The following is a 10,445-nucleotide window of genomic DNA, read 5'->3' on the forward strand; positions in this document are numbered from 1 at the left end:
GTGCTACATGTGATTATTATCTGAGCATGTCTTGGGTTTGAATTAAGAGAACTAATTCAGAACGACAAAGATTGAAAGAGATAGAAAAAGATTCCTCTTGTTCAAGTAAATTAATTAGTTGGATTTATATGAGGAGACAGAAGGGAGGAAGCCAGGCTGTGTCCATATTAATAACTCACTTGGGAGAAGACAGATTGGATTGAAAGCAAACGACAATGGGGGGACACTGCGCCACAGTATAAGAGAAGTAACTTGCACTCCGTTGCCACCACCCCCCTCAACACACATCCTCATTCCTGACATGAAAATGATGTCATCTTTCTTTTTGACTCACCAACCAGACTGCATTAATCCCCTGCAGCGTGAGGGCCAGCAGGAGGTTGCTTAAGGGACTTCAGGCCTGTGAATAAATGATGACCCAGTGGTGAGGGGCGGCAGCCCAGATACATTCAGGATGCATTAAAGCAATTAGTTGGAAAAGGAGGAGGGAACAATTTCCAATCCCCAAGAAGGACCAGATCATGTTTGGAAGAGGGTGAGGAGCAGCTCCACAGCCCAGGGCCACTAGGAGCCACTTAGCAAAATGGCTGCATATGAAAAGCATGTGGAGTCTCACCCCCTTAGCCTTGTTTGATACTAATGCCATTTAGGGGGAAATTTAGGATCATCAGAGCTATGAAACTAATTACTTTTGCAAATCAATGTACTAGAACCAGTCTTGTCACAGTTGATTCCTAATCGTGGTAGGCACACTGTTGTCCTCCTGCTGAAACTGGCCCATGGATGCTTTTTGCTAGGCCAGATGTTTGCTGTGAGCCATTATTTAAAAAAAATTAAGAAACATCAATAAAACAGACAAGTCTGAAAATGCTAGGCCATTGGTTCCCCATGACCCCAATCTGCTGGAGCTGAGTGCCAGCATTCCTCTTATACCAGTCAGGTGTTCTCCAGCTTTCCACAGTCCTCACCACTCACTATTGCCTTATTCCCAACCCATCTCACTCATTTACTTGACTCATTTACATCTACCTAGGTTCCCGTAGGCATTTGAGTTTATGGCCTCTACTCTAAATGGCATCCGAGTTAGGTTCAGCCAGAAATAAAAGGTTAAATTCTAGACCTCCTGAGCATAGTTTGCACCAGGACACAGCTTGGTTCCTTCTCCTGCTTTAGCCTTACATGTGGGCCTAGCATAAACATTTTGTGAGGCTATTACCTTTAACAGAAGCAGCTCTGGATCCACCCTCGGTTGTTCCATCAGGGAAGGGAGGCTATGAAGTGATAATTAGAACAAAGGAATGTCTGCACATGATCTTAAATTCTATGACAACTGTAGATTTGGGCTGAGATGATGCCCACCAAATAAGAACAGTCAAAAATGTCACAAACTAAATAAAATGCCAGCCAAAGCAGCCTGCAAGATCCAGAAACTACTTGGCATATTTTGTGACACTCCTTTCATAGCAACATGTGATGTGAGAAGTAGCCCTTACAGGCAAGAACTGCCCAGTCCAATTCCATCCTTCTGATATCCCTGAATTGGCGCCAGCCTCTTCCCATGATGCTCCCTGCTTACTTACATTGATAAAGCTTTGTATAGATTTTCTTCTTGTTCAGATGAACTTCCCATTGGAAATGTCATTTAAAGACAAAAGAAAGAGCTCCAATGACTTTAAGAACCTGAATCATGCACGCCTCTTCTATGAAATTTCCTCCTTTTTCCCTCCCACCCGCCTCCAAACCCTCTGATGCTTTTCTCACTTCTAGCTTTTAATCTCTTCTTCTTCTTCCCAATCACTTAGCTCAAATGGGAATAAAGTGCTAAGTGGCTGCTCCCTCCCGCCTCTCAGCTGGGCCACATTTTGTGCTCTAAAAGGCATCTTCTAGGCTGCTGATGGCAGGAGAGCCTTGTGTCAGCAATCCCTGTGCTTAAACCTAGAGGACAAGGCATGACTTTAAAAGATGGCTGAGAAACCTGTGTGACTCCGTTGTCCCAAAAGAGGCCTTAACAGACTGCAGTAAAAAAAAAAAAAAGTACCTGGTGCAGGGTCAGAAAATGAATAATTCAAGCTTCCCTCACATGCTGAATTAACCTTGACTTATTTCATGCTTCCCCACCCCCACTACCCTGCAGCTTGCTTCTCTCCAGGCTGGAGCTGGCTAGAGTCACTCAGGTGTGTGTTTTAATCCCTCTAGGAAACTTCTGCTCTATTTGGATCACAGAAAGTGAGGGCAGTTGGATAAGCTTATGTCACCACCCTGCAGGAAGGGGTGTCATGTGGAAGCTGAGGTCAGTGACGAGTCTTTGGGTCACCAGCCACACCCATGGGAAATGATGGTAAAATGTCCTTCCATTAATATCGATAGCCAGAGGGGACTGCAACTTGCGATTCTGGAAATGTCCCTCTTCCTAGTTTCACAACACTCAAAGTTTTTCTTTGAAGACTTTTTCCCCAACTTCCTTATTCACATTACCACTACCAGCAGCAACGAACTCCTGCATCCTACCCTCAAATTTAAACCCCCACAAATTTTAAACCCACTTTCCAACTCATGGAAAGCAAATAGAAGTCGGTACTCCTGTCACTTTAAGTCACCTCCTCTACTCCACAAGACAATTACAGAGCATGTGGTGTTATCTTCTCCCTCATACAAATCCTTGGCCCAAAGCCATACAGGGAGACAAGGTCTATGAAAGCTCAATTTTCACCCAAATTGTGCACACAGACCTTTCTTCCCAAGGAACTCGGCAGGAAGCAGGAAGCTGGTCTGGAGGCACATGTGTGCATGTGCAAGGCTGGCAAAAAGGAGGACATAATTCCACCTGTGCACATGGTATGTTTCCTTAGTTATGGCTTAAAAAAATACATTGTGTCCTAAATGCAAATGCCATTGAAAGAAGATGGGTCAGGCCCAGCAGAGAAGAAGTCTGGGTTTTCCTTAAGAGACTCATTCTGTCATTATGGTAAATTTAATTTCTGTAAGAATTCTTTTCAACATGGCCCAGTAGAACTTTCCGCCATGAGAGAAATATTCCTTATCTGTGTTATCGCCAATATGACAGCCATTGGCCATTTGAATTGTGGCTGGTGGGACTGAAGAACTGTATCTCAAATTTTATTTCATTTTCATTTACATGTAAATAGTCACATGTAGCCAGCGGCTACTATGTTGGACAGTCCAGGACTGGATGTCAAAACATATCCTAGTCTATGCTTCATTACTTCCTTAACCAGGTTCAGTTATATCTAACTCCAGCATTTCCTCCAGAAATTCCTTCAGAATTATCAACAATTGAGGAAGGAAGCAAACACTGGATTAAGCTTCCTCTAAGAGCCAGGCCAAGGAAAGGTGGTTTCATGTGTGTTACTCATCCATGTTTGGTTGAAATAGCACAATTCTACTCTAAAAAAACATCACCTCCATTTTATAGCTGAGGGAAGTGAGGAGATAAGTTTCATTATGTAGTCTAAAATCATGAGATGAATAGCTGGTTGAATTGGAATTTGAGAGCCTTCGGGTCCAGTTCTTTCCACTATAAATAAGTGGTGTTATAACCCAAATCTACCCCCTTTTCACAGAAAAGGAACTGAATCACTGATTACAGAAGAAAGTTGAGGGGTCAGTGACATGCACAGATGTTTGTGATCTTTGGCTACAAGTTTCTTTCTGCTCCAATTGCAACTTTGAAAGTAGTCAAAGAAGCATTCAATGAATATCCACTTCTTGGTGCCAATGTGACGGGCAGATCTTTGAAATCAGTTCCAAGCCTCTCTCATGGCTACTGAAAGATGTTTGAGACTGAAAGACACTCAGGAGGAAGAGGCACATATTAGGGGGAAAAAAGTGTCCAGAGCAAGATATTCAAGATATTTCCATCAAATGTCCTAAATGTCAGGGAGAAAGAACCCTTTATCCAAAATAACTCGATGTCTTGTCTCTGGGAGAAAGTAGGAGAATCGCCAAGGTTGGGCAGTTTCTGTGGAAGGAGGTATTTTCCCTTCCCAGGCTGCCACTGGACCCCCTGGCTACAGCACTAACCAGGAAGATGGTTTTTCTCTGCAGGTAGCCATTCACCCCAGACATTTCCTAGAAGGTGATGTTGATTGTAATTAGAGCCTCATCTCAGAGATGGGGGTTTATCTCAATTCCCAGGCCCGCAAATGCAGCTGGTGGCTGGGAAGCAGCCGCCTGACACTGTCTCCAGAGAGAGTCTCAGCTGCTGTTGCTCTCTAGAATCATCGCTTGGTTTAGTATCCAGGGTAAAGGTTGGTTGTGGGGGGGAGGGAGAAGGCCATAGCACAGGTAACTTTTCACGGCATGTGTCTGCCCCTACCCGAGCAGCAGACCTCAGCTGCTCCCTGGTCTCTGGCTGGCTGTTCACTTTCTACACCAATGGGCTTTGAGGTGACAAGTTCACTTCCCAGTTCTGTCAAACCTGCATTTTCCTCCCTGACCTACTTTCCCCACTATGCAGTGTTGGTTGGAACAATGCCTCACTCTGTTCCCTGTTTAGACCCATCTTTCGCCTGAGCTAGTGCACAAGCCCGAGTCTTTGCCAGGCTTTTTGCCTTGAATCCCTGACAAGTGTTGATGGAAAAGAAAAAAGGAAAAGAAAAAAAAAATATCCTCTCACAAAACGGAGTTTAGCTCTCCACAGATGCCCAGATTGCGGCGGGAGTAAAAGCTCCTGTTGGTAAGGAAAGACATCAAAAGGTTACACTTCTTCATTCAGCACCTCTCCCCTCCACCCCTCACCCCACTCCTGCTCCCAGCCACCGTGAGAGGCAAGGCCAAGAACATTCCCAACGCCACAAGCATCAAAGGGCTATGCTCAGCTTTGTATATGGCCCTGCAGAGGCCCGTTGGAGTCACTCTTCTGCACTCCCAGGGGACCCCACTCTGTGCGCTGGCCTGGAAGAGGAGCGCAGGTCACACTTTCACCAAGATTCTCTAGGATCCTCTATGGATATGGTTCCCACCACCGAAAGCTCTCTCAGGCCAGGGCCATGAGGTGCTGTAAAGAGAGTGGTGTGAGGGAGGTTCCAGTGAAAGAATCCGCTGGAAGATCCTGTGTGATCTGTGTGTGGCAAATATAAGATCTGCAAGTCAAGGCAGGGTGACCTGACACAGGAAAAGGGGAGGGATGCAGAATCACAATAAGCGCATGGCCCTGCTTTAGTAACCGAGCCCTGGATGCCAGGAGCACCCTAGGTGCTCTGATGGTGCTAAGTGTCTGTTCCTCCTGAGACCCCATAAGACAGGTAGGGCTATCACCCCTCGAAGAGCCCAGGAGGCCCCGGCAGTGCAGGAAGGGCTCACCAATGGTCAGGTTAGGCTACGTACCCAGGGGTCTGCCCTTCTATTTCCAGAGCAGACCTGGCCCCTCTCTCACTAGCCCCATCCTCTGACACTTGCCATCCCTTCTCCTCCAACTTATGGTCTAAGGATGCTTGGTCTGGTGTGTCCTCTCTAATGCTCTGTTGATGCTCCCCTCCTCCTCCAACAAATCCCAGTGGAGGCCACTCTGACCTGATCCCCCGACATGAACCTGAAATGCCAGGTTCCTCTGGAACACCCTCTGACTTCAGTTCTTCCATGAGTTTCTTCTCCCAGGACCTGGGTAAGCAAGTTACAGATACCATGTCACAGCTGCTACAGTGCAGGGCACGGCTAGGGCTGCGCCTGAGCCATACATGCTCACCCTCTAGAACCTCCTCATCTGGGGTCACATGGAGCTAGTCCTGTTCAGTCTACAAAGAAACCAGCTGGTAGAATAGCTATGCTGTTGTTCCAGCAACAACTCCTGGAACAAAGGAGCGGTCTCCACAAGAAAGATGTTTTTGGTTGCATCTTCTTTCCTGCTTAGTCTACTCTAGGTGAAACACTTAGCTTAGAGCAGCAGCATCTATCTTACAACCAAGAGAGAATTCACCTCTGACATACCAAGGATCAAAACCTGGAAAGAAGTTCTGATTCAATGTGTTGAACTGTTCACCCAGGAACTGCTCAGATATGATAAACCATCTATCACTAATTAGGTGTTCTGTTACTTGCAGCCCAAAGCATTAAACAGAGTTCCCCAAAAAGAAGCTGAATGAGATCTTGTCAGTGTTGGTTGCTGCCTGCCTCACACTGACTCACACATCTCCTGGCCCCTCCTTAAGGGGTTCCAGGAAAGACAAGCTGGCCACTTCCTGCTGCGTTTCCTGGGCAGGAAACCATGCCAAAACCACCTTGATTGGGAGAAGTCCCTTGGTCACCCAAACCTGAGTAGCCACGGATACCTCTGCCCTTTGCAGTGGTGTCCTCCAGAGAACTCACTCTCTGTATTTGTCTCGGTTGTTTAAAATCTCTGCACACCCCACAGTTTGCCCACATTACTCACCTAGAACATCTGACTCATAGCGATTGTCCCTGGTGTTCCTCCCAGTCCCTGCCTGTGTTTATTAAAATGTCTTTGAGGGTCCTTCCGAGTCTCCTCTTTTCTTCCTCTTTATCTCCCCTTTCTCTTCTTTCTTCTTTTCCTTCTCCTCTTTCAAAGCTGACAGATGCCATTGACACCTCTGCTGATGGTACAGGTAAACTGCTAAATTCATCTTCCCAAATCGTGTTCAACAGCTGACGTCCCAGCCTGGTCATCTCCAGGGAGGCTTGTTTTTTAGGGTATCATGGTAAATGGGGATGCTCTGATGGAATGACAAAGTGAGAGGTTTTTTTTGTTCATTTCATTATATCATCATGGTATATTTTGGTTTTTCAGACGTTTTAATCTATGCTTAATTAAATTCACTCCCCAAGGCTCCTTAAGAGCAAATGACACAATTTTTTAAAATCAAATAAATAATACACATGAGGCCTGCAAAGCCTTGATAGAAGCCTGTCTGATTAGCTGAAGAGAAAGATTGATCAGAAATCTTAAGAAACAGGGGTTTGGGCGAGTCATCATCTTTCCCTCTGGCATTCCCAGACACTTAAGGAATCATCTTCAAGGCTGAGAAGATAGTCTTTGCTGACCCTGTCCCTATCCTCTCCTCTCAGGATGAAATCTGGTAAACTTGATTGTTCTTAGTGTTCATCTTGCTACTTTGGGAAAAGTAGAATGGCCTTCCCTCACAGCCTGTTCTGGCTGCTGTAACAAAATACCACAACTGGGCAATTTTAACTATAAACATTTATCTCTCTTCATTCTGGAGGCTTAACTGTCCCAGTGCTGGCAGATCCTGTGCCTAGTGAGAGCCCTTTTCTTGTTCGCAGATGGTAATTTTCTTTATGTCTTTCTTCACATGACCTTTCCTTGATGCATGCATATGGCATGGTGGAGCGCTTGTGACTGTCCCTCCTTTTATGAGGACATTAGTCCCATCATAAGGGCCCTAACCTCATAACCTAATCTAACCCTAATTATCCCCCAAAGGCTATCTCCACATACCATCACACTGGGGATTATAACTTCACAGTATGAACTTGGGGATGGGAGCAGGAGGCATAAAAATTCAGTCCATAGCAGGCTCTCTGCTACTTTGTAATAATGGCAAGAAGCAGTACAAGGTTGGATCATGATGGGGCCATCTGGGACCCTTCACCCTGTGGTGACAGCTGCTGATTTTGCCTCCCAGACCCTCGACATCCTTCTGCTGCACTTTGCAGTCTTTGCCTGTCGTGAACAGTCTAGAAAGACTATTAACCAAGACTCCTTATCCTTTTGAGGTGAGGCCCAAGCTGGGTCAACTAGATTCTTATGAGAATTTAATCTTGAACAAAATAAGGACATAAGTTTGAGATAACTCAAAATGGTAGGACTTCCCTAAAACACTGTCCATTGCTTCCTGCTCCTAAATTTTCTGGTTCTAGTACTTTCTGATACTTGGGTCTTCAGGTTTGGCTTTTACTAAATGACTACTACGTATGTTTCAATTAATTGCTTTTTTCCCTTGTGAGCTGCCCGGTTAATATCTATAACTTACAATGAAAGGACCCTAAGTTATAGACTTTTAAAGCAATGAAGCCCAGAGCGTAACACCTGCTCCCATCACTGAGGCCTCAGAATATGTTATTTTATTTGTCCTCTGCCACTCTGGCTATCAGGGTAAGAAAAGGCCCAAATGACTGCCAAAAAAAACCAAAAAAACACGTTGGGTCCCCGTCTCTTTAGATCTCCATGTAATTCTCAATTAGAAAATGCATGTGACAGTTACAGAGGCTAAGGGAAAGAGAATCCTTAAAAGGAAATCTCATCTGTCTAAAAAGTCATGAATGAAATAAAGGAAGCTGTGTTCCTACCACCTGACTCACATGATTACTGTGGGTCAGCCATCAATATGTAGATAGAAAGAAAATAATTGGCATAAGCTCCTTGAAATTTCTGCCTACAGCCTCCCCAAGGAGGCCTTGGGGAGATTCAGATAGCATTTGAACAGCGAGGGCTTAGTAATGAGAACTGACATTCTAGTGTGTAGTACAAAAGACACTTCCCTCCTGGAACCATGGAAAGTACTTTAATCAGCCAAAAAGTTGCTACTGTTAAAAAAAGAAGGGAGGAAATAAAATGCCCCCTCTTTTATTGTTTCTCCACCAGTGTTATGCCCGGCTCCTATTAAGTAGACAAGCCCCTGTGGCATCATCTATGCCTACCTCATTAATGCCATTTGCTCATTGCTTTGCCAGAAAACCCAGCTGATTAACAGGAAACCCTGAGCTGAAGGTTGCCTGGGTTTCAAGTTGCTTATGCACACAATTCACACTCCATGTGTTAGGCGCTCCCTCCTTCCTTCCAATCACTCAGTGAGTCTGGAAAGTGGGACATGGGCTTTGAATTGTCTCTGGCTCCGCACTGACTGGTCAACCCCCAGGGTGCCCATGGAATATTTGATTAGTTGTAAACTCAAAACAACCATCACAAAGAAAGATAAAAGGTTAAAACCCTAAGCAAGGCACCCTAGAGTGAATAGCCTGGAAGATTGGAAAAGGTAAGCTGAGAAAATACCCAGACCCCTAGAGCAGAAGCTGAAGATAAAACAAGTCATGTTTCATGCCCAAGGCAGAAAATTAAAAATTGAGCAGGTTCCATTTGGAGAGATGTATTGTCAGGTGAGATCTCCTTCTCCTCCCCTGCCCCCAAGCCCTCCCCTATCCTCTCCAGAGTGCAGTCTCACCTCCTGGCATGCTGGGTTTTTCCTTTGTCTCCTAGATTCTAGCTGAAGCAAACACCCTCTTGCTAGTAATGGTCCAGTGTCAACAACAGACATTATTTCAAGGCAAGAATCACAGAAAACCTTAGGGAGGCATCAGATCCCAAAGGCTTGGGGTACATACATGGACCCCTTTGTACAAATGGCCAGACACTTTCTTTAACATAGCTCAGAATCTAAAGACTGGGATATGACCAAGGGCAGGTCCCTTCACTAATCTGTGTGGGGTATGAAGACCTGGCCCCCTTGCTCTGATTTAGGACATCTCTGAAAATCTGTTCCAGCTCAGAGAACCCTCGGGAAAATGGCAGGAAAATGCTTTGTCTGCATTGCAGTTCAACATCTCCCTCTTCTCAGCCCACTTTATTTACTCCCTCATCAACAATCCCAACTTATTGCATTAAAATTTAAAAAACAAAACAAAAAAAAAGCTGGAAAAAAGTTGAAGTGGACTTGAAAAGCAGCCTCCTATGGAGTCACTGTGGAAATCCCCTCTGTGATATCCTTAGAAGGAAATCAAAAGGTCTTCCTTGGAACCTGCCAGACTGGGATTCCCCATTCTCACAAGTGAGTTAGGAAGAGACAGTGCCACACTGAGGAAGGCTAATCTCTGACCATAGAGTAGCAACTTAACTCTCTGTAAGGTGATGACCATGGAGCCAGAAAGAGAGCAGAACTTCTTGGAAGGGGCAAAGGGTGATAAGTAAAAGTATTAAAATGTGGGGCCTCCCTAGTGGTACAGGGGTTAAAGTCTCAGCATCAACAAGCTATCAGCAGCCTGAGTTCTATCCTGGCCAGGGAGCTAACCCATGGAGCTAACCCACGTGGTGCAGCAGACCTCTCCTGTCTCGCCTGCTGCTCTCCTCAACAGTATATTTCAGTAGATCCACCTTTTCTGCTCCCCATTCTGTCAATGGCGAATCTTCCTCCCACACCTCTGGCTACACCTAGTTCTTGTGTGAATAAATAAAAATAAATCTTTAAAAAAGGTATTAAGATGTAATGGTCCAGTAAATATGACTAAAAGCTAGCAGAAAAGGACCATCAGATGGTACCATGGTTCCCTGTTCTTATAAAGCCCTGTTAATAAAAGAACACAGTGGGATGTACTCCAAGAGTGGGATAGAAAAAACACAGGGGAATTTATGATAAAAGGCTAAGGAAATAGGCAAGCAAAAAAGGAACTTAGGATACAAGGACGCCACAGACCGGAATGTTAAACAAGCATCAAGTCCCTGGATTATCTTCTCTGTG

Source organism: Talpa occidentalis, unplaced genomic scaffold (genome assembly GCF_014898055.3).
Source record: "Talpa occidentalis isolate TD23 unplaced genomic scaffold, MPIMG_talOcc4v2.1 talOcc4.3, whole genome shotgun sequence".
Lineage (NCBI taxonomy): Eukaryota > Metazoa > Chordata > Mammalia > Eulipotyphla > Talpidae > Talpa > Talpa occidentalis.